This window comes from Pogoniulus pusillus, chromosome 19 (assembly GCF_015220805.1).
Source record: "Pogoniulus pusillus isolate bPogPus1 chromosome 19, bPogPus1.pri, whole genome shotgun sequence".
NCBI lineage: Eukaryota > Metazoa > Chordata > Aves > Piciformes > Lybiidae > Pogoniulus > Pogoniulus pusillus.
In genome coordinates, this window is record NC_087282.1 from 6,692,573 (window position 1) to 6,711,423 (window position 18,851).

Consider the following 18,851-nt stretch of genomic DNA (forward strand, 5'->3'; position numbering starts at 1 on the left):
AAAACCAAATAAAAATAGAACTCAGTGGGAGCTGGGAACACATGGCAGCATCCAAACACTTGTGTGATCTGAAAGGTTTCCTCCATCTCTTGGTAGAATCTTCTGCATCTTAAATAACTTTGGATGGTTTGTTGTTGTTCCAAAATCTTATGCTGTGATATAAATAATATAGCTCTTCAAATTGATGCTGACCACTTTGGTCATAGCTTCACACAGTCACAGAATTGCTTTGGTAGGAAAAGGGCTCTGAGATCACTGAGCCCAGCTGTTGACCACCATGGCCTAAATGAATGATACAGAGACAGACAATGCTGCTGCTGCACTTCTGACTGCTGCCAAAGGATAGGTTCAGTCTGTGTTGGAGGAAGTTCCAGAGGAGGCCCACAAGGATGATCCAAGGGCTGAAAGACCTTTGCTATGGGTTTGTTCAGCCTGGAGAAGAGAAGAATCTGGGGGAGCTGCCTTCCAATACCTGAAGGGATCATAGAATCATAGAATCAAGCAGGTTGGAAGAGAGCTCCAAGCTCAGCCAGCCCAACCTAGCACCCAGCCCTGCCCAACCAACCAGACCATGGCACTAAGTGCCCCAGCCAGGCTTGGCTTCAACACCTCCAGGCACAGCCACTCCACCACCTCCCTGCAGGATAGCTGGGAAGGGACTTTTTGTAAGGATGTCTGGTGACAGAACTAGGGGGAATGGTTTGAAGCTGAGGGACAGCAGGTTTAGACTGGATCTTAGGAAGAAGTTCTTCCATACATGGGTGGAGAGACTCTGGAACAGGTTGCTCTTGTGGATGCCCCCCGCCTAGATGTGTTCCAGGCCAGGTTAAATGAGGCCCTGGGCAACCCAGCCTAGTTGAGAGGCTCAGTTGTGAGTTCAGTTACTTGATAGAAGAAGCCTCAGACATTGCTTCTAACCTATTTCTGACTCTTTGCTCTGCTCTCCTGTGACCCCACCTGCAGTCCTGTTTGCAGTTCTGCAGCCCCCAACACAAGCAGGACATGGACGTGTTGGAGCCAGTCCAGAGGAGGCCACCAAGATGCTGAGTGGGCTGCAGCAGCTCCGCTGTGAGGACAGGCTGAGAGAGTTGGGGCTGTGCAGTCTGGAGAAGAGAAGGCTTGGAGGAGACTTTGGAGTGGCCTTCCAGTATCTGAAGGGGTCTACAGGAGGGCTGGGGAGGAACTATTGACAAGGTCTGGGAATGACAGGAGGAGGAGGAGTGATGTGTTTAAAGTGGCAGAAAGGAGATTCAAACCGGATGTTAGGAAGTTCTCTACAGTGAGGGTGGTGAGACACTGGCACAGGTTGCTCAGGGAGGTTGTGGCTGCCCCCTCCCTGGAGGTGTTGAAGGCCTGGTTGGGTGAAACCTTGAGCAACCTGGGCCAGTGGGAGGTGTCCCTGCCCATGGCAGGAGGTTGGATCAGGATGATCTCTAAGGTTCCTGGCAGCCTAAACCATTCTGTGATTCTATGATCTTAACTCCCTGTAGGAAGCTGTGGACACTTACAGCTCTTGGAGAAGAAAATCAGTATCAGTCAGGACTAGAGCAAGCACTGCTAGAGAAAGTGAGGGAGAGGGAGCTGAAGAGGAATCAAGGCAATGGCACAAGCATCATGTGAGTGCTCAAGTAGTGAATGTGTTGTGTCAGTACCTCACACACGTAGGAGGGCTGAGGCCACTCATAAAGAAGCATAGTAAGAACACTGTGAGAGCTCTGCTTTAATTGCTTAAAGCAAGAAAGGATGCAGGGAAAAGGTCAGTGCTGACACCTCGGGAGGATGTCATTTCTCACAGCAAATGGCAATCTAGGCTGACAAAGATCTGCTTTGTATTCAGCTCAAGTATTTAATTGAGCAATACTGGAAGTTCATAGGTGCCTCTGCTTTCAGCAATCCCCGTTTCTTGCCCACAGCTTGCATTGCCTGGCCTGTAAGTCTGGTGGAGTTGTCAAGGGAGCTTTGTTACTGTGCTTTGATGGTCTTGTCACGTGCCCTTACCTGACCTGGCATACAGCCTGCAGCACACTCGGGAGAATTAGGAGGTAGAGGAGAAACAGGGACTCCACTCTTGCTTTCCTGACACTCACAATCAATTTCTGAAACAGATGAACCTGTCTGAGTCTCTCCAGAAGGCAGTGCTCTGGGCAGAGTTGGAGCTGTGAGTGATGCTGCTGAACAGGGCTCAGCAGAGGTGTGTGAGCAGTGCAGGCAGAGCAGCAGGATGGGCACACAGCCTTGCAAGGCTTGTGAGCAGCCACATCCTGCAATCCATGTGGAAAGGTCGATAGATCAAAGCCTTACCCAGATCTCATTCCTGCAGGCTGGATGAGGCCTTCAACGACCTGTTCCAGTGTGAGGTGTCCCTGCCTAAGGCAGGGGGGCAGAACTGGATGAGCTTTGAGGTCTCTTCCAACCTAAACCATTCTATGATTATCGTACTAGACAGTTTGATGCATCTGAAGAAATGAGAGTGTGCCTGAGCAGGCTGAGCATGCTGGGCTTACTTCTCAGTAGGAGCACCTGCAGACACAGTGAGTTAAACACAGGAGCCCCCTCATTCATGTAGGAGAGTCCAGCAGGACTGAACAGTGTGTTGTCTCCTCTGCCCATTTGTCAGACCTGTTTCTTACAGAGTGACCTGAACCTCTTTCTGCCTGATGCTGCAGAGGTCTATCAGGCCCCAGATAAGCAATTGGCTATGCAGTGTGGCTCAGAGGGAGGACAGTAAAGCTGCACCTCTGAGCTGGTCCTGTGCTGACCCATCTGCTTTGTCAACTCAGAACAACAGTTTCTAACACTCAGTAACACTTAGTTAGGGGTCTGGGTCCTGGCTGCTGCTCTGCTTCACTCCTGCCAGCTGCAGAGCCACTGTGCTTCCCACCTGTGGGCAAGATCATCACATTTGGCACTTGGCCCAACATCAGCCTCTGAGTTTATGCACAGAATCACAGGTTGCACTGGGCTGGAAGGGACCCTCAGAGGTCATCTGGCCCAACCCTCCTGCACTCTGCAGGGACATCTCCAACTAGATCAGGTTACTCAGGACCACATCAAGTCTGACCTCCAGTGTCTGCAGGAATGGGGCCTCAACTGCATCCCTGGGCAATGTGTTCCAGTTTTTCACCACTCCCATCATGAAGAACTTTCTCCTGATGTCCAACTTCAGTCTCCCCTGCTCCAGTTTCAAACTGTTGCCCCTCATTGTATCACCACAGGCCCTTCTAAACAGCCCCTTCCCAGCTCTTCTGTAGCCCCTTCAGGTACTGGGAGGCTGCCCTAAGCCTTCTTTTCTCCAGGCTGAACAGCCCCAACTCTCCCAGCCTGTTGCCACAGCAGAGGTTCTCCATCCTTCTGATCATCTTCATGGCCTCTGGACCCACTCCAGCAGACCCATCTCTTTCATGTTTTGGGGGCCTTAGAGTTGGGCACAGCATCACAGGTGAGCTCTCACCATCACTCACCCTCTTGAGCTGGAAACTGAACCAAGGGCTGCACTCAGCAGTATTTATGCATATTTGTCTGATTTTCATGTTGCAAATCCAGGGAATAATTAGCTTTTCCAGGGTGAGAGCAGAGTCCGTGGCCCAGGCAGCCTGATCAGTAAAGATCCATCTGTCAGCTCTATCCTCCTGCCCACAAAGGTGCCCACAGCTGGGATTAAACGAAGCAGGCAGCCACAACATTTGCAGGTGACAATGGCAGCCTTTCCCCCACCACAGAGATGCCTTGCACATCTTTGGCTGGAAATCCAGTCTATTCCTACTGACACAGTGATCTCCAAGCCCACACAGTGCTGCACCAAGTGATTAAACCCTTCCCTCTTCAGCACCTTCTAATTCTGGCTGAATTGGGTCTGCTGAATTTCAGCCAGATGTTACCCAGAGACTCTTAACAGAGCTGTTCTCTTTTGCCTGACAACAGCTTCTCTGCCTCTCACTGACATATTGCTGCCTGAAGGCTGGCCTCCTCCATCCTGTCTACTTAAGGAATTTCCCTTATATCCCCAAATTCGTCATCATCTGTGCATGCAAAACAACCCCACCAAACCCATTTAAGGACCTCGCAGGAGAAGTAAAGCATAAAAGCAAATTCTGAGTCTCAGCCTCACAGCAACTGTATTAAAATGTGGCTCCCAAAGCCTTTCTTTAGCATTTAACTACAGTTCCAGAGTCGTTCTGACAGATAAATCCGCAGCACTAGCAAGTGCAGATGACATGGTAACAGAGACAATTCTCCATCCCTAGGTGTGTCCCAGCAATTGTGTAACGTTTCATTGCTAACCGGGGCCTCAGACACTGCAACCAGCTCCTGACTCTTGCTTCACCACTGCCTTTCCCTGTTCTGAATCAAGAGCATCAGTGTCTTGGCGGTTTTGCTGATAGGTTTCTTAACTCATTTTAGGCTGATCACCTAACTGCTATTGCCCTTTGTTCTGCTACGGCAGATTCCTGGCTGATTCTCTGTTCGTGCCACCGCACCGAGTGAGCAGTTACCGACAGGCACTGCTCCTTAGAGCTCGCCACGCAGAGGTGGTGCCCTGAGGGACCTGCCTCAGGCGACGTTTTAACCTGAGGAGCAATCGATAATCCATGTTGCCATAGATACGACAGCAAAGCCGGCAGGTGCTCACCAGAGCAAACGCTGCCCGTCTGCTGTGCCGCCGGCGGGCGACGCTGCTTCGCCACCCGGCACGGATGCCGTTTCACAGGCGCTGTGGCCCGTGGCACATAAGCGCCACCTCTGTTTTGTGGGGCCGGCCCACGCTGTCGCTGCCACGGGGCAGCTGCGTTGTCCGCAACCACGCCGACTGACCCGCGCCCGCTGCCGGCACGACTGCCGGAGTCGCCCCGCTGCCAGGCTGCTCGCCAGGCTCCGCTCCCCGTGCGGTTAGCACGTCCCGGGGGCGCTCCCGCAGCCGCCCCTGTCGGCCCCGCCGCCGGCGACACGCAGCCCCCCACGGCGCTCGCGCGTGCCGCCGCAGCCCCGCCCCCTAGGCGCGCACGCGGCCCCTCATTGGCTAGCGCTGGCTCGAGGAACCACACCCCCTCGCCCCACATCGCCGCGGATTGGTGGAGGAGATCGCATCCGACGGGTGGAGCCACGCCCCCTCACCCTGTGCCTCCGCGGATTGGTGAGGGCCGCGGAGAGGCTGTCAGGAGCCACGCCCCCCCCGCCAGCGGTGCCTCAGCGTCCCTCCCACGGCCCCCTACCCGTGCGGGTTGGCTGGCGCCTGCGCAGTGGCGCTGTGGCGGTCCCGGCTGTTGTTATTGTGGGGCAGGTCTGCGCCGTGCGAAGATGGCGGCCGGGCAGGGGGGCGGTGGCGGCAACGGCGGCAACGGCGGCGGCAGCAGCAGCAGCAGCAGCAGCAGCAGCGGTTCTAGCAGCAGCAGCAGCAGCAGCTGCAGCAGTAGCAACAGCAACGCCACCGTCAGCGGAGCGGGGGGATTGGGGATCCCTGCTCACCTCACCCTCTCCTTCTCGGCCGGGCCGCACTGGGGCGCGGCGACTCTGCCGCAGCCACACACGGTGCGCAGCCTGGACCGGGCCCTGGAGGAGGCGGGCAGCTCGGGCATCCTCTGCCTCAGCGGGAGGAAGCTACGCGACTTTCCCGGCAGCGGCTACGACCTCAGCGACACCACTCAAGCAGGTGGGGGGGAAGCTCCGGCGGTGGGGCGGAGGGGGCCTCCTGCTGAGGAGGCCCGGCTGCGGGAGTCAAAACGGGTGGCTAAGGGAGCCGGCTGTGAGGATAGGGTGTATGGGATCGTCCTCGCCATGGTGGCACTGAGGAAGGAGTTTTGGGAAAGGGGGCCCGGTAGTGACAGTGGGCAGTTGCGGAGGAGCCGCTGTGGTGGCAGTGGGTTCTTGTGTGGTGGCAAAGGAGGGCTGCGGGGGCTGGGCCCGTGGTCGCTGTGGGTGAGGAGGATGACATGGGAAAGACCTGCCCTTGTGGCACTGGAGGTCCTGAGCGTAGCCAGTGGGGACAGCAAGAAGGATACGGCTGCTAGATCCCATTGATCCCAGTGACCATTGGAGGGCACAGGCTGTAGCGGCGGTGGGAAAGAGCACGGAGGAGCCCCCGCTGCGATGGCGGTAGGGGTCTCGGAGCGTGTGTGGGGCTGCTGTGGTGGCACCGGGGAGCAGTAGCGGCCCTCGCTGTGTGAGGGCAATGGGGGATAGCGGGGAGGCTCCTCGTTTTGGGGTGGACGGACAAGGAGAGGCCTCCCCCTGCATGCAGTGGGGCAAGAGGAATGGAGGCTCTGGGGTGTGCACTGATTGTATGCTAACCTATGTGTGCCTCGGGGGGGTTACTTCTGCTTTGTGTGCTCCCGGGGGGGTGCTCCCTGCTCTGGCGGGCAGTGCAGCTAGAGAGGAGCTCGGCTCTGCCGTCTGCGGGCAGAGCAGGGATGCCCGAGGAGCTGGGGGAGCAGCCGCTGTATGCAGGGTCAGGGCTCTGCGGGTGGAGAGGCCCCCGCTAAACCCCGGCACACAGCGGTATTGTGCCGGGGGGAGGTTATTGTGCCCGGTGTCTGTTTCTGCCCTGGGCAGGAGTGCAGGAGTCCGCAGTGTCCCTGCGCTTGTGCTTCCAGGGACCGGGGCTACCTGCCTCCAGGGAGGAGAGAGACAGAGGATCCTCTTGGTCGGAGAAGACCTTGAAGATCATCGAGTCCAACCAGTCTCTAACTTTGCCGAGGCTGGTGCTAAACCGTGGCCTTCAACACCACAGCTCTGCCTCTTGGAAACACTTCCAGGGATGGGCATTCAGTCACCACCCTGGGCACCCTCTGACAGGCTTTGAGAACCCTTTCAGTGAAAAAGGCTCTTCTAATATTCATCTTAAACCTCTCCTGGTGCAACTTGAGGCCATTTCTTCTCCTGTAACTTGCCGTTACAGACCCCAACCCCCACCTCGTTGCAGCCCCTTGCGGGGAGCTGTGGAGAGCAATGAGGTCTGCCCTCAGCCTCCTCTTCTCCAGACTGGTCCCTCAGCTGCTCCTCCCCAGATCTGCTCTCCAGACCCTTTACCAGCTTCGCTGCCCTTCTCTGGATATGCTCTAGCCCTTCACTGTCCTTGGAGTGAAAGGCTTAAAACTGAACCCAGCACCCGAGGTATGAAGGATGTTCTCTGGAGGTGTGCTTATCCGGTGAAGGGAAGGCTGTGCTTTCTGTGAGCACAAGGGATGGGTTGGGGGAGCCATGGACAGGAATTCCGTGTTGTATTCTTTGTGTGTCATAAGGATGAGGACTTGCAGTTGCTCTGCATGCACACAGTGCCTGGAGAGAGTGTGCAAGGTGAGGGGAGTAAGAGCTGCGTGCTGTTGGCTGGTTTGTACCCCGGAGGGTGTCAGATGGCTGGCAGTTACCTGGGGTATTGGGGCTGGTCTTTCATCCCGGCTCAGCAAGAGGATGGATGTGAGTGCGGTGTGAGGGATGCGTGCACCTCAGAGCTCTGTGTATTCACCGTGCTGGAGATGCCACGAGTGGGGGGAGCCTGGGTTTACCCACACGAAGTGAACTCGGAGCCGTTTTTCTGTGTGGTTCCTAGAAAACACAATTCTGTAGGAATTCTGTTCTGGTTTGCCTCGTCTCTGGTGTAGTTCTGGGTTCTTTGCTGCTGAAATGGTTGCTGGAAACAGACAATTTTCAGTAAAGGAGAATTAAATATAGATGAGAGCCCAAAGCTCTTTTGTTGACGAGTAGTAGTGGCTTACCAAAATGTTGTTTGGGTGAATAATGTCATGGCCTTCTGTTTGGTTTATTTCTTTTTTTTGGGGGGGTGTGTGTGTGTGGAGGGAGCTTTTCTTTTCCCCTCTGGCTTTGGAATTAACTAGCTTATTGTTTGGCATGTGAAGCTGCCCATTGTGGTATCTTATCCATCTCTGACAATCCCCTACTCCTGCTCCATCAAATCCTCCTTCCGCTGCCCTTTGTTGTGGGTTAGGTTTGTGCGGAGGGTTCGCTAACAACGCAGCCATTCTCCTGTGTGAATGCCAGCCTGTGTGGGATGGACCATTTCTGAAGCACCGATTTAAAACCCCCATTTTCTCTATCCAGAAGCAAGCCTGCCAGTGATGATTACCTTTTGTTGTTTGGGTTGTGCTGGTTTTCTTTTCCCCTGGCACATGTGATGCATCCTTACGTGCAGTGCAGCGCAGGGATATGTCTGTTAATTATTTCGTAGTGGAAGCACATGATTAAAATAAAACCAAGTTCCTTGTAGCTGCTCTTTTTTCACCCCCACCCCCCTTGTAGCAGCATGAAAATCTATTCACTATCAGGTCACTTCTGCATATAGATATTCAATAACTACAGCATTAGAAGCATTTTATGTAGGCAGTCTATTATTAAGGAGACTTTTTTCTGATTCCTATAGCAGGTGGAGCCAGATTTTGTTTGTTTCTAACTATTGCTAACTGTTTTTTTTAGGGGGTTATTTTATTTTTTGGTCTTATTTTGAGTCAACCTATTTGATACCGATCCAAAGCAATGTCATTCTCGATACAGTGATTGGATAATTGAGTGAAAGGTGGCTGCAGTGAGCTTGGTCTTTATCATAGAAAAATCATAGAATCAAGCAGGCTGGAAGAGAGCTCCAAGCTCAGCCAGTCCAACCTAGCACCCAGCCCTGCCCAACCAACCAGACCATGGCACTAAGTGCCCCAGCCAGGCTTTGCTTCAACACCTCCAGGCACGGCCACTCCACCACCTCCCTGGGCAGCCCATTCCAATGCCAATCACTCTCTCTGACAACAACTTCCTCCTAACATCCAGCCTAGACCTGCCCTGGCACAACTTGAGGCTGTGTCCGCTTGTTCTATTGCTTGTTGCCTGGGAGAAGAGACCAATCTCCACCTGGCTCCAGCCTCCATTCAGGTAGTTGTACAGAGCAGTGAGGTCACCCTGAGCCTCCTCTGCTGCAGGCTGCACACCCCCAGCTCCCTCAGCCTCTCCTCATAGGGTTTGTATTCCAGGCCCCTCCCCAGCCTTGCTGCCCTTCTCTCAACACCTTCCAGCACCTCAACATCTCCAGTGTTTCACCACCCTCACTGTAGAGAACTTCTTCCTAACACCTAGTTTAAATCTCCCCTCTGCCAGGTTAAACTCATTACCCCTTGTCCTATCATTACAAGACCTTGTCAGTAGTCCCTCCCTAGCTCTCCTGTAGGTCCCCTTCAGATACTGGAAGGGCACTATAAGGTCTCTTTGAAGCCTTCTCTTCTCCAGGCTGCAGAGCCCCAATTCTCTCAGCCTGTCCTCATAGCAGAGCTGCTGCAGCCCTCTGAGCATCCTCATGGCCTTTCTCTGGACTCGCTCTAACACTTCCCTGTCCTTGTTTTGGGGGCTCCATAACTGCATACAGGACTGCAGGTGGGATCTAACAAGAGCAGAGTAAAGGGGCAGATTTGGCTGTCACTGTAAATGCAAACTGTTGTGCCTTCATAAAACCAGCATCAGCAGGAGAGTCCCCCTAGTTCCCAGTAACTATTCATATGCGTAGAGACCTGTTAGAGCACAAAGACTGTCAAAAAATACCCTGATGTGGGGTTGTTGTGGTGTTGTTGTTGGAAGTGTGGCCTCTCTATTTCCCATCTATCTTATGGAAGGCTTGCCAGGACAGAATTTGCATGTTCTGTAGCACATTTTTGACATCTTTAGTCGTGTGCCAAATATTGCTGCTGAGCTCCAAGCTCAATAGTAGTACCTGAGTGCTTAGCTGTGATTTTGTGCTTGTCATAGTGGGAATTGTCCTTGCAGCTTTCTGGCTAAAAAAACAAACCCTGCTCTAAACAATGAAACAAAAACCCAAACAAACCACCCTCAAACCAAATCAACAAAGCCAAAACCCAACACCGAGTGTGTTTGCCTTCAATTTATTGTTTGCCTGGATTTATCTTCAGGCTTTTCAAACAGATCTTAGGCTGCTCTTCAATGAACTTCTGAAATAAATAAGTGTAAGTAGGTCATGAAGTATCAAAAGGTGCATTGGGTAGTCCAATAATTTTATTAATGTATTTATCTTTGCTCCTATTAGCAGCTCATGCTGAGCAGCATTAGCTCCCCAGGCAGTTAAGTAACTGAGTGTATCACATCAGGGTAGTCACTGTCTGCTTAGCTCAAGAGTTGTGTGATTTCTCTTTTTTGCTGAGATCTTAGAGAGGTTGTGGAGTTTCCTTCTCCAGAGACATTTAAAACCTGCCTATGTGTGTTGCTGTGTGACCTACTCTAGGACACCCTGCTCCTAAACTTGATCTTTTGAGATCCCTTCTAACCCTTAGCAGTCAGTGGTTCCTTTTTCAAGGTAGGTTGCCATGCTGCATTGTTCTGCCCAACCAAACCAAGCAATGCCTTCAGCAATGTCCCCACTGCTTAGTGAGCACTCCCTAAGCCATCAATTCAGTGCCTAGGAAAGGCACCAGGCTGACAGCTGGAGAAACAATCCCTTTGCTCTGGATAATTGTAGTGCTGCCATCAGGTTTGCTTGTTTGTGACTTCCTCTTGACAAACTTCATTCCCAATTTTTAATGCTAAAGCAGTTCCAAGTAGGTGAATGATTGCCTGTAAAAATATTAACTTTGAAATGTCTCCTTTCTCACCACCTGCTACCTTCTTACACAGCTGAGAAGTGACACCAGTGGATTGGCAGTAGGACTTCAGAATGAGCCCTGCTGTCATGCTCAATAACAATCTCTGTAGCACAGGCAGGCTTCCCACATTGTGATTCCTGTGCTCTTGCTGAGAGGATGGGGTGGGAGGAGACACTTGGCTATCTAAGGGAGCAGTGCCTAGTGTTGCTTGCAAGGCTTTCATATGTTTACATTGTATTTCTGGCCCTTTTGAGTGCAGATCAAAGCCCACAAAACCTACAGCTTGGTAGTGAGGGTGCATTGTATAGAATGTTAATTGCTAATACTCCTCTGATGAGGAAAGGCTGAGAGAATTGGGTCTTCTTAGTCTGGAAAAGAGAAGGCTGAGGAGGGATTTCATCAGTGTTTAGAAGTGTTTAAAAGATGGGTGTCAAGAGGATGGGACTTGTCATTTCGATGGCATCCAGTGACAGGATGGGTAACAAGCACAAACTTGAACATAAGTTCCCTCTAAGCATGAGAAACTTCTTCAATTTAAGAATGATGCAGCACTGCAGCAGGCTGCCCAGAAATCATTGAATCAAGCAGGTTGGAAGAGCCCTCCAAGCTCATCCAGTCCAACCTAGCACCCAGCCCTGCCCAACCAACCAGACCATGGCACTAAGTGCCCCAGCCAGGCTTGGCTTCAACACCTCCAGGCACAGCCACTCCACCACCTCCCTGGGCAGCCAATTCCAATGCCAATCACTCTCTCTGTCAACAACTTCCTCCTAACATCCAGCCTAGACCTGCCCTGGCACAGCTTGAGACTGTGTCCCCTTGTTCTGTTGCTGCTTGCCTGGCAGCAGAGCCCAACCCCACCTGGCTACAGCCTCCCTCAGGGAGCTGCAGACAGCAATGAGCTCTGCCCTGAGCCTCCTCTGCTGCAGGCTGCACACCCCCAGCTCCCTCAGCCTCTCCTCACAGGGCTCTGCTCCAGGCCCCTCCCCAGCCTTGCTGCCCTTCTCTCAACACCTTCCAGCACCTCAACAGCTCTCTGCAATGGAGGAGCCCAGAACTGAACACAGCACTCCAGGTGTGGCCTGAGCAGTGCTGAGTCCAGGGCCATAGTAACCTCCTTTGTCCTACTGTTCTGATCACATTGTGTGGCAAAACCTGGCGTGGTAAGAGGAGTGGAGTTGCCTCTGTTTCTGATTTGACTTGTGAAGGTTTGTGTTGTCAGATTCATTTTAGTGGCCAGGCTGAAATGTGTCCTTAGCAAAAAGGTGACTGAATGCAGAAATATTTCAGAGGTTAGTTTTTTAATATCCCAAGGCACAAAAATCTCATTCCAACTGGACTGTCACTCCTTGTCCCAGCACAGGGGGCAGTGGGTAAAAGCTACAGCACAGGAAGTTCCACCTCAATGTGAGGAAGAACTTCTTTACTGTAAGGCTCACAGAGCACTGGAAAGGCTCCCTGGGGAGGTTGTGGAGTCTCCTTCTTCGAAGACTTTCCAGCCCTGTCTGGATGTGCTCCTGTGTGACCTGAGATAGATTCTGTGGCCCTGCTCTGGCAGGGAGGTTGGACTTGATGGTCTCTGGAGGTACCTTCCAACCTCTGACATCCTGTGAGGTTGTGAATCAAGGCTGAAAGCTGGAACTCCCCCCAGAATGCTCACTAGATCCTCACCATATCTTTTTATGTGGTAAAAGTTTGTGACAGTGTGGAGAGACTTCTGAATTCTTGTTCTTCCCTGTCTGTGCCACAGGCTGATTGTCATCTTTGTTCCACCTACCTGGGTCTGCTTGCTGCTCCCTAGGATAATCTGCTGCCAGGTCAGGCAGATCAGAACGAGGGCACAGCCTGCAGCTGTGAGGTGTAGTCTGGGTGGTAGGAAGAGGTTGCTCACAGAAGAGAGTGGCTGGCCATTGGAGTGGGCTGCTCAGGGAGGTAGTGGAGTCACTGTTCCTGGAGGTGTTTAAAAAGAGGCTGGATGAGGCACTTGGTGCTATGGTTTAGTTGATTAGATGGTATTGGGTGATAGGTTGGACTCCATGATCTCAAAGATGTTTTCCAACATGATTAGTTCTGTGATTCTCTGCTCTAGAGAAGGTCTAGCACCTGAAGCAAGAGAAAAAGAGTCTTACTCTCTTTCACAGAAGTGCATTTATTCTGTTTTGCTTGGCAGATAATTATGACTGTGTTTCCCACAATAGGGTTTTGTAGCTGTGAGGCAGACCCCTGCATCTCAGGGCTGTTGGGAGGCTGCTGGCCAACAGATGTAACTGCACAGTAAGCAAATCCCAGACCATCTGTGGATTAAACAAACATCCACTTCAATTTGTCACTTTGCCATACTTTCAATAGGTGGAACCAGGATGTGGTGGGCATGAACTTGATGTGTTAAAGGCTGACCTGGACCTAAAAGGCTTAGAGCAGTGTTCAAGTAATTATAGCCTGTGCTAAGTGCTATTACACACTTACTTTGTGGCCACTTCTGTTAGCTTTAGCCATTCTTAAATGCTGCCAAGAGGCCTGGCATGGGGAGGGCAGGGTCAGCAGCAGGCACCAGTAAAGAAGAGCAGGTGCTGAAGCTGCTGCAGCAGTGGCCTCTGTGCCTGCAAAGGACATGCTGCAGTTGTTGCTAGACCCTGCTCACTCTGCTCAGTGACTGATTTTGCTGCTTCATTCAGTTCACACTCCCTGTTTTCTTTGTCTTTTCATAGTCTAGGTTGGTTTAAAAATGGTTTTGCTTAGTTTATCTAGTGTCAGGCAATTTAGTCTGCACAAAAGGCCTCCTCTTCTGCAGGCTGCACACCCCCAGCTCCCTCAGCCTCTCCTCACAGGGCTGTGCTCCAGGACCCTCCCCAGCCTTGCTGCCCTTCTCTCAACACCTTCCAGCCCCTCAACATCTCTCTTGAACCGAGGAGCCCAGAACTGGACACAGCACTCCAGGTGTATCCTGAGCAGTGCTGAGCACAGGGGCACAAGAACCTCCCTTGTCTTGCTGCCCACACTGCTCCTGAGCCAGCCCAGGATGCCATTGACTTTTTCTTATGTGGAAACATGATGTGATTTGTTCTTCCTCCACATTGACTCCATGCTCAGATTAAAAAGCTTTATACTCTTCTAAAATTGTAGGTTCATAGAATGGTAGGGATTGGAAGGAACCTCTGGAGATCGAGTCCAACCCCCTTGTCAAAGCAACATCACCCAGGGCAGGTCACCCAGGAACATATTCAGATGGGTTTTGAAAATCTCCAGAGAAGGAGACTCCATTCACTCTCTGAGAGACTGCCTGCTCCAGGGCTCCAGCACCCTCAGAGTTGAGTTGGAACTTCCTGGGTTCCACCTTGTACCCATTGTGCCTTATCACTGGGCACCACCAATAAAACCTGGCCCCTTCATCTTGGCACCCACCTCTCAGAAGTTTATAGACATCGATAAGATCCCCTCCCAGCTTTCTCTTCTCCAGAATAAGCAGTCCCAGGGCTCTCAGCCTTCCCCCATCACACAGCTGTTTCAGTCCCTTCATCATCCTCATAACCTCTGTTGCACTCTCTCAGGTAGACCCCTGTCTCTTGAATTGGGGACCTCACAACTGCACAGAGTATTCCAGATGTGTTTTGAGGAAGCTTTTTTTTGGGTGTAAGTTTTACAGTTAATATTTTCAGATGATTAAAAATTATTTTTCAGCTCTGCCAAAGTCCTATTAAAACCCTCAAAATAGCCCAACCAACCAAAACCTCAAACTGTGTTCCAGGGTAACCTTTTAGATGGCATTAAATACTTCAGTGTGAAATCCTTGTTGCTAACAAGCACCTAACAGGTTTTGGAAGTGAAACCTCAGTGTTCTGTGCTCAGGTGTAACTTCATAGCAAGTGGTGTCTGTGTTTTCTGCTGGAGTTGTCCCATTTGTGGGAATACTGCTGCCAAGTGAGAATCCTGTTGTTTGTGATTCCCTAGTAAGTGCTCATGGGACTTACCACCAGGGCTGTGATTTTTGTCTACTGATGTTGGTTGACAACTATCTGAACACGAGCCAGCAATGTGCTCAGGTGGCCAAGAAGGCCACCAGCACTCTGGAGGCCTTCTGAAGGGTAATCAAGGAGGTTGCCACACAACGTGGAGGCATAGATTTGAAACAGGCATCTCAAATCCCAGCTCTGCTGAAGCTGATGCAAGTTTTGCTCTTGGATTCAGAACAGATTTCACCTGATTGATTTATGGAACACCTGAGTGGGAGACAGTGGCAGACATGCAGCAGAGCTTTTGCCTTAGAATCAGAGAATGAAGCAGGTTGGAAGAGAGCTCCAAGCTCAGCCAGTCCAACCTAGCACCCAGCCCTGCCCAATCAACCAGACCATGGCACTAAGTGCCCCAGCCAGGCTTGGCTTCAACACCCCCAGGCACGGCCACTCCACCACCTCCCTGAGCAGCCCATTCCAATGCCAATCACTCTCTCTGCCAACAACTTCCTCCTAACATCCAGCCTAGACCTGCCCTGACACAGCTTGAGGCTGTGTCCCCTTCTTCTGTTGCTGCTGGCCTGGCAGAAGTGACCAACCCCACCTGGCTCCAGCCTCCCTCCACGTAGTTGTAGACAGCAATGAGATCACCCCTGAGTTATTGATACAGGCCAGGATACTGTTGGCCATATTGGCCGCCGTGGCACACTGCTGGCTAATGTTTAGCTGGCCACTGTTTTCATCTGGTTATGATCCCTAGCATTAGTTACAATTACACTCCCAGTCAGAAGGGCCTCTTTGATAATCACAGTGAAGGCTTCACTCTTTCTGTGAAAGAGAATCTAAGCTGCAATCAGCTTCTTGTGTTTGCAGTTCCTCTTTGAAATGTAACCCTGGCAATAGTGCCCTGCCTTGTGCTGCTTCTGCAGGGATGGTGAATTGAAACACCCTGGGATTCACGAGTGCCTGCTTGTTGCTTTTCACATCACGCTCCCAGTTTAGATATTCCAGTCTAAACTGGTTAAGTAAAGAGTACTTCACAATCTCACTTCTAGAGGAGTTGTCATCTTAAACCATCTGCACTTCTCCATTTAGCTGCTTTCCTTGCTTCTTCAGTCTGTTAACCCTTACAAAACCATTCTAATTTCAAGTGCCAGCAACATGCTTTCATCAAATGAAGCCTGTCTGTAGAGGAGCACTCAAGTCCAGAAGTGTTCTCCTTTATTCTTACAGCATTTTTTCAGCCATACATTGACAGGCTGCCCCTCAAAGAATCCCACTCCTACAACCCATCTCTGTCTGCTTTGTGCAGCTGGAGTTTCCTTTTAAAAAGCTGCAGCACTGGAGGTTCCAGCTCAACACAAAGGGCAACTTCTTTAAGGGTCACAGAGCACTGCCACAGGCTCCCCAGAGAGGTTGTGGAGTCTCCTCTGGAGACTTTCAAGGCTCATCTGGATGTGTTCCTCTGTGACCTGAACTAGATTGTGGTCCTGCTCTGGCAGGGGGGTTGGACCTGATGATCTCTTCAGGTCCCTTCCAACCCCTGACATTCTGTGTTCCTGTGTGACCTAAAGGAAGACTTTGTGTTGCTTCTGCTTGAGCTTCTTGGAGGTGATGGAATGCTGCAGCCACAGCCATTCAGCTCACAAATGTCACATTTTCCAGACTTTAGGAGAAGTTGTTGAGGCTGCTTCCAGAAATACTGCCACTGGAAAGTGATGTTTTGTTGTACCAGGCCATTTTACTTGCTGGGCATTCAGCCTAGCAGCATCAGATGTTCTCTGCAAATACAGCTTCTACCTTTTGGTCCTGCACCCCTCACTTAATGGGCACAAGGCTGAGTTGGGGCTGTTCAACCTGGAGAAGAGAAGGCTGCAGGGAAAACTTAGGGCAGCCTTCCAGTAGCTGAAGGGGGGGTAAAGGGGAGCTGGGGAGGGACTTTTGACAAGAGCTGTCAGTGACAGGACAAGGGACAACAGCTTTGAGCTGGAATAGGGGAGATTGAGAGTGGAGATGAGGAAGAAACTCTTGCCAGTGAGGGTGATGAGATGCTGGAACAGGTTGTCCATAGAGGTTGTGTCTGCTCCCTCCCTGGAGGTGTTGAAGGCTAGGTTGGATGAGGCCTTGAGCAACCTGTGCTAGTGGGAGGTGTCCCTGCCCGTGGCAGGGGTATTGGACTCAGTGATCTCTAAGGTCCCTTCCAACCCAAAACCAATTGAAAAGAAGCACCACATGTTAAAAAAAAAGAGGAGTTGCTTAGCCACAGGTGCAGGCCTTTGCAGTGCCTTCATTAAACTGCTGTCTGCCAGTCAGGGTCACTCTGGCTGGCATCCCACCCCTCCAGCATCTGAGTTCCCTCTCCACTCCCTTCAACTTGGTGTTGCCCATGCATTTCCTGGGGGCACATTCTAATCTTGTTTCCTAGGTCGGTGATGAAGACACTAAATGATTCTGATTCCAGTGGTGGCCCTGGGAAATGCTGCTAGTAGCTGGTCTGCCAGTTCTGTGCTCCAGGCTGCTGAGCTGTCTGAGCCTGACAGTGACTTGGAGCCACTCTTCCAGCCACTTTCTGGCCTGTTCTGTCAGTCTAGTGTAGAACAAAGGCTGCACAGTTAAAGGTATGCACTGCATACAGCTCAGACCTGCCTGGTGGCTGGGCCCAAGAGTGGTGGGGAAAGGAGTTCAATCCAGCTGGTGGCTGGTCACAAGTGGTGTTCCCCAAGGCTCAGTGCTGGGGCAGGTTCTCTTTAATCATCTTTGGTGAAGAGCAGTGATCTGGACAAGGAGGTTGAGTGCACACTCAGTAAGTCTGCAGATGGCACTGAGTTGGTCTGCTGGAGGCTAGGAAGGCTCTGCAAAGGCACTTGGCCAGGCTGCAGTGATGGATCAAAATCAATTGTATGGGATTCAACCAGGCCAACTTCTGGATCCTCCACTTGGATCACGGCCACTCCATGAATGCTCCAGGCTTGGGGCAGAGTGACTGGAAACTGCCCAGCAGAAAAGGACCTGTAGATGTAGGTTGATAGTTGGCTGAAGCTGAGCCATTTTGTGCTCAGGTGACCAAAGCAGCCACCAGCATCTTGGTCTGGATCAGCACTGGTGTGGCCAGCAGGAGCAGTGCAGGAGTTGTCCCCCTGTACTCAGCACTGATGAGGCCACACCTTGAGTCCTGGATTCAGTTTTGGATCCCCTCATATACTAAGAAGGACATTGAGATGCTGGAGCATGTCCAGAGAAGGGCAATGAAACTGGTGAAGGGTCTGGAGGAGAACAGGTCTGGTGAGGAGCAGTGAGAGAGCTGGGGTTGTTTAGTGTGGAGAAGAGGAGGCTGAGGGAAGATCTCACTGCTCTCTACAATTCCATGGAGACAGTTGTAGTGAGGTCTGAAGTGGTCCCTTCTCCCAAATAGTGACAGGACAAGAGGAAATGACCTCAAGTTGCACCAAGGGAGGGTAGATTGGAGATGAGGAAAAAGGTCTTTGGTGCAGGAGTGGCCAGGGATTGGCACAGGCTGCTCAGGGAGATGGTGGAGTCCCCATCCCTGGAGGTGTTCAAGAAACCCGTGGCCATGGCACGTTGGGATGTGGTTTGGTGGCCACGGCGGCGATGGCTTGGTGGTTGGGCTCAATAATCTTTGAGCTCTGTTGCACCTGACCCAGCTCTGTGATTCTGTAGGTCATGGAATCATAGAGTGGTTTTAGCTTGGAAGGGACCTCAGAGCTCATTGAGTTCCAGCCCCCTGCCGTGGGCAGGGACACCTCCCACTAGAACAGATTGCTCAAGGCCTCATCCAACCTGGCCTTCAACACCTCTAGGGAAGGAGCAGCCACAACCTGCCTGGGCAACCTGTGCCAGTGTCTCACCACCCTCACTGCAGAGAACTTCTCCCTAACATCCAGTTTCGGTCTCCCCTCTGCCAGTTTAAACCCATTCCTTCTTGTCCTCTTCTTACAAGAGCTTGTCAATAGTCCCTCCCCAGCCCTCCTGTAGCCCCCTTCAGATACTGGAAGGCCACTCCAAGGTCTCCTCCAAGCCTTCTCCAGGCTGCAGAGCCACAACTCTCTCAGCCTGTCCTCAGAGCAGAGCTGCTGCAGCCCTCTGGTCATCTTCATGGCCCTCCTCTGAACTGGCTCCAACAGTTCTATGTCTTTCTTGTGCTGGGGGCTCCAGAACTGCACCCAGGTCTGCAGGTGGGGTCTGAGGAGAGCAGAGCCAAGGGGCAGAATCCCCTCCCTTGCCCTGCTGCCCACACTGCTCTTGCTGCAGCCCAGCACAGGGTTGCTGTCTGGGCTGCGCTCACACTGCAGGCTTCTGT

At 51.9% G+C, this 18,851-nt stretch overlaps 1 protein-coding gene across 1 annotated transcript in view; it reads left to right on the forward strand.

The window, feature by feature from the left end:
• Positions 1 to 5,400: 5,400 nt before the first annotated feature.
• The window catches only part of LRCH2 (leucine rich repeats and calponin homology domain containing 2), a 52,403-nt gene continuing 38,952 nt past the window's right edge, over positions 5,401 to 18,851 (forward strand). The window contains exon 1 of the mRNA XM_064159093.1: positions 5,401 to 5,647. The gene's annotated coding sequence lies outside the window, so the exon portion shown is untranslated. The remainder of the gene's footprint in view (positions 5,648 to 18,851) is intronic.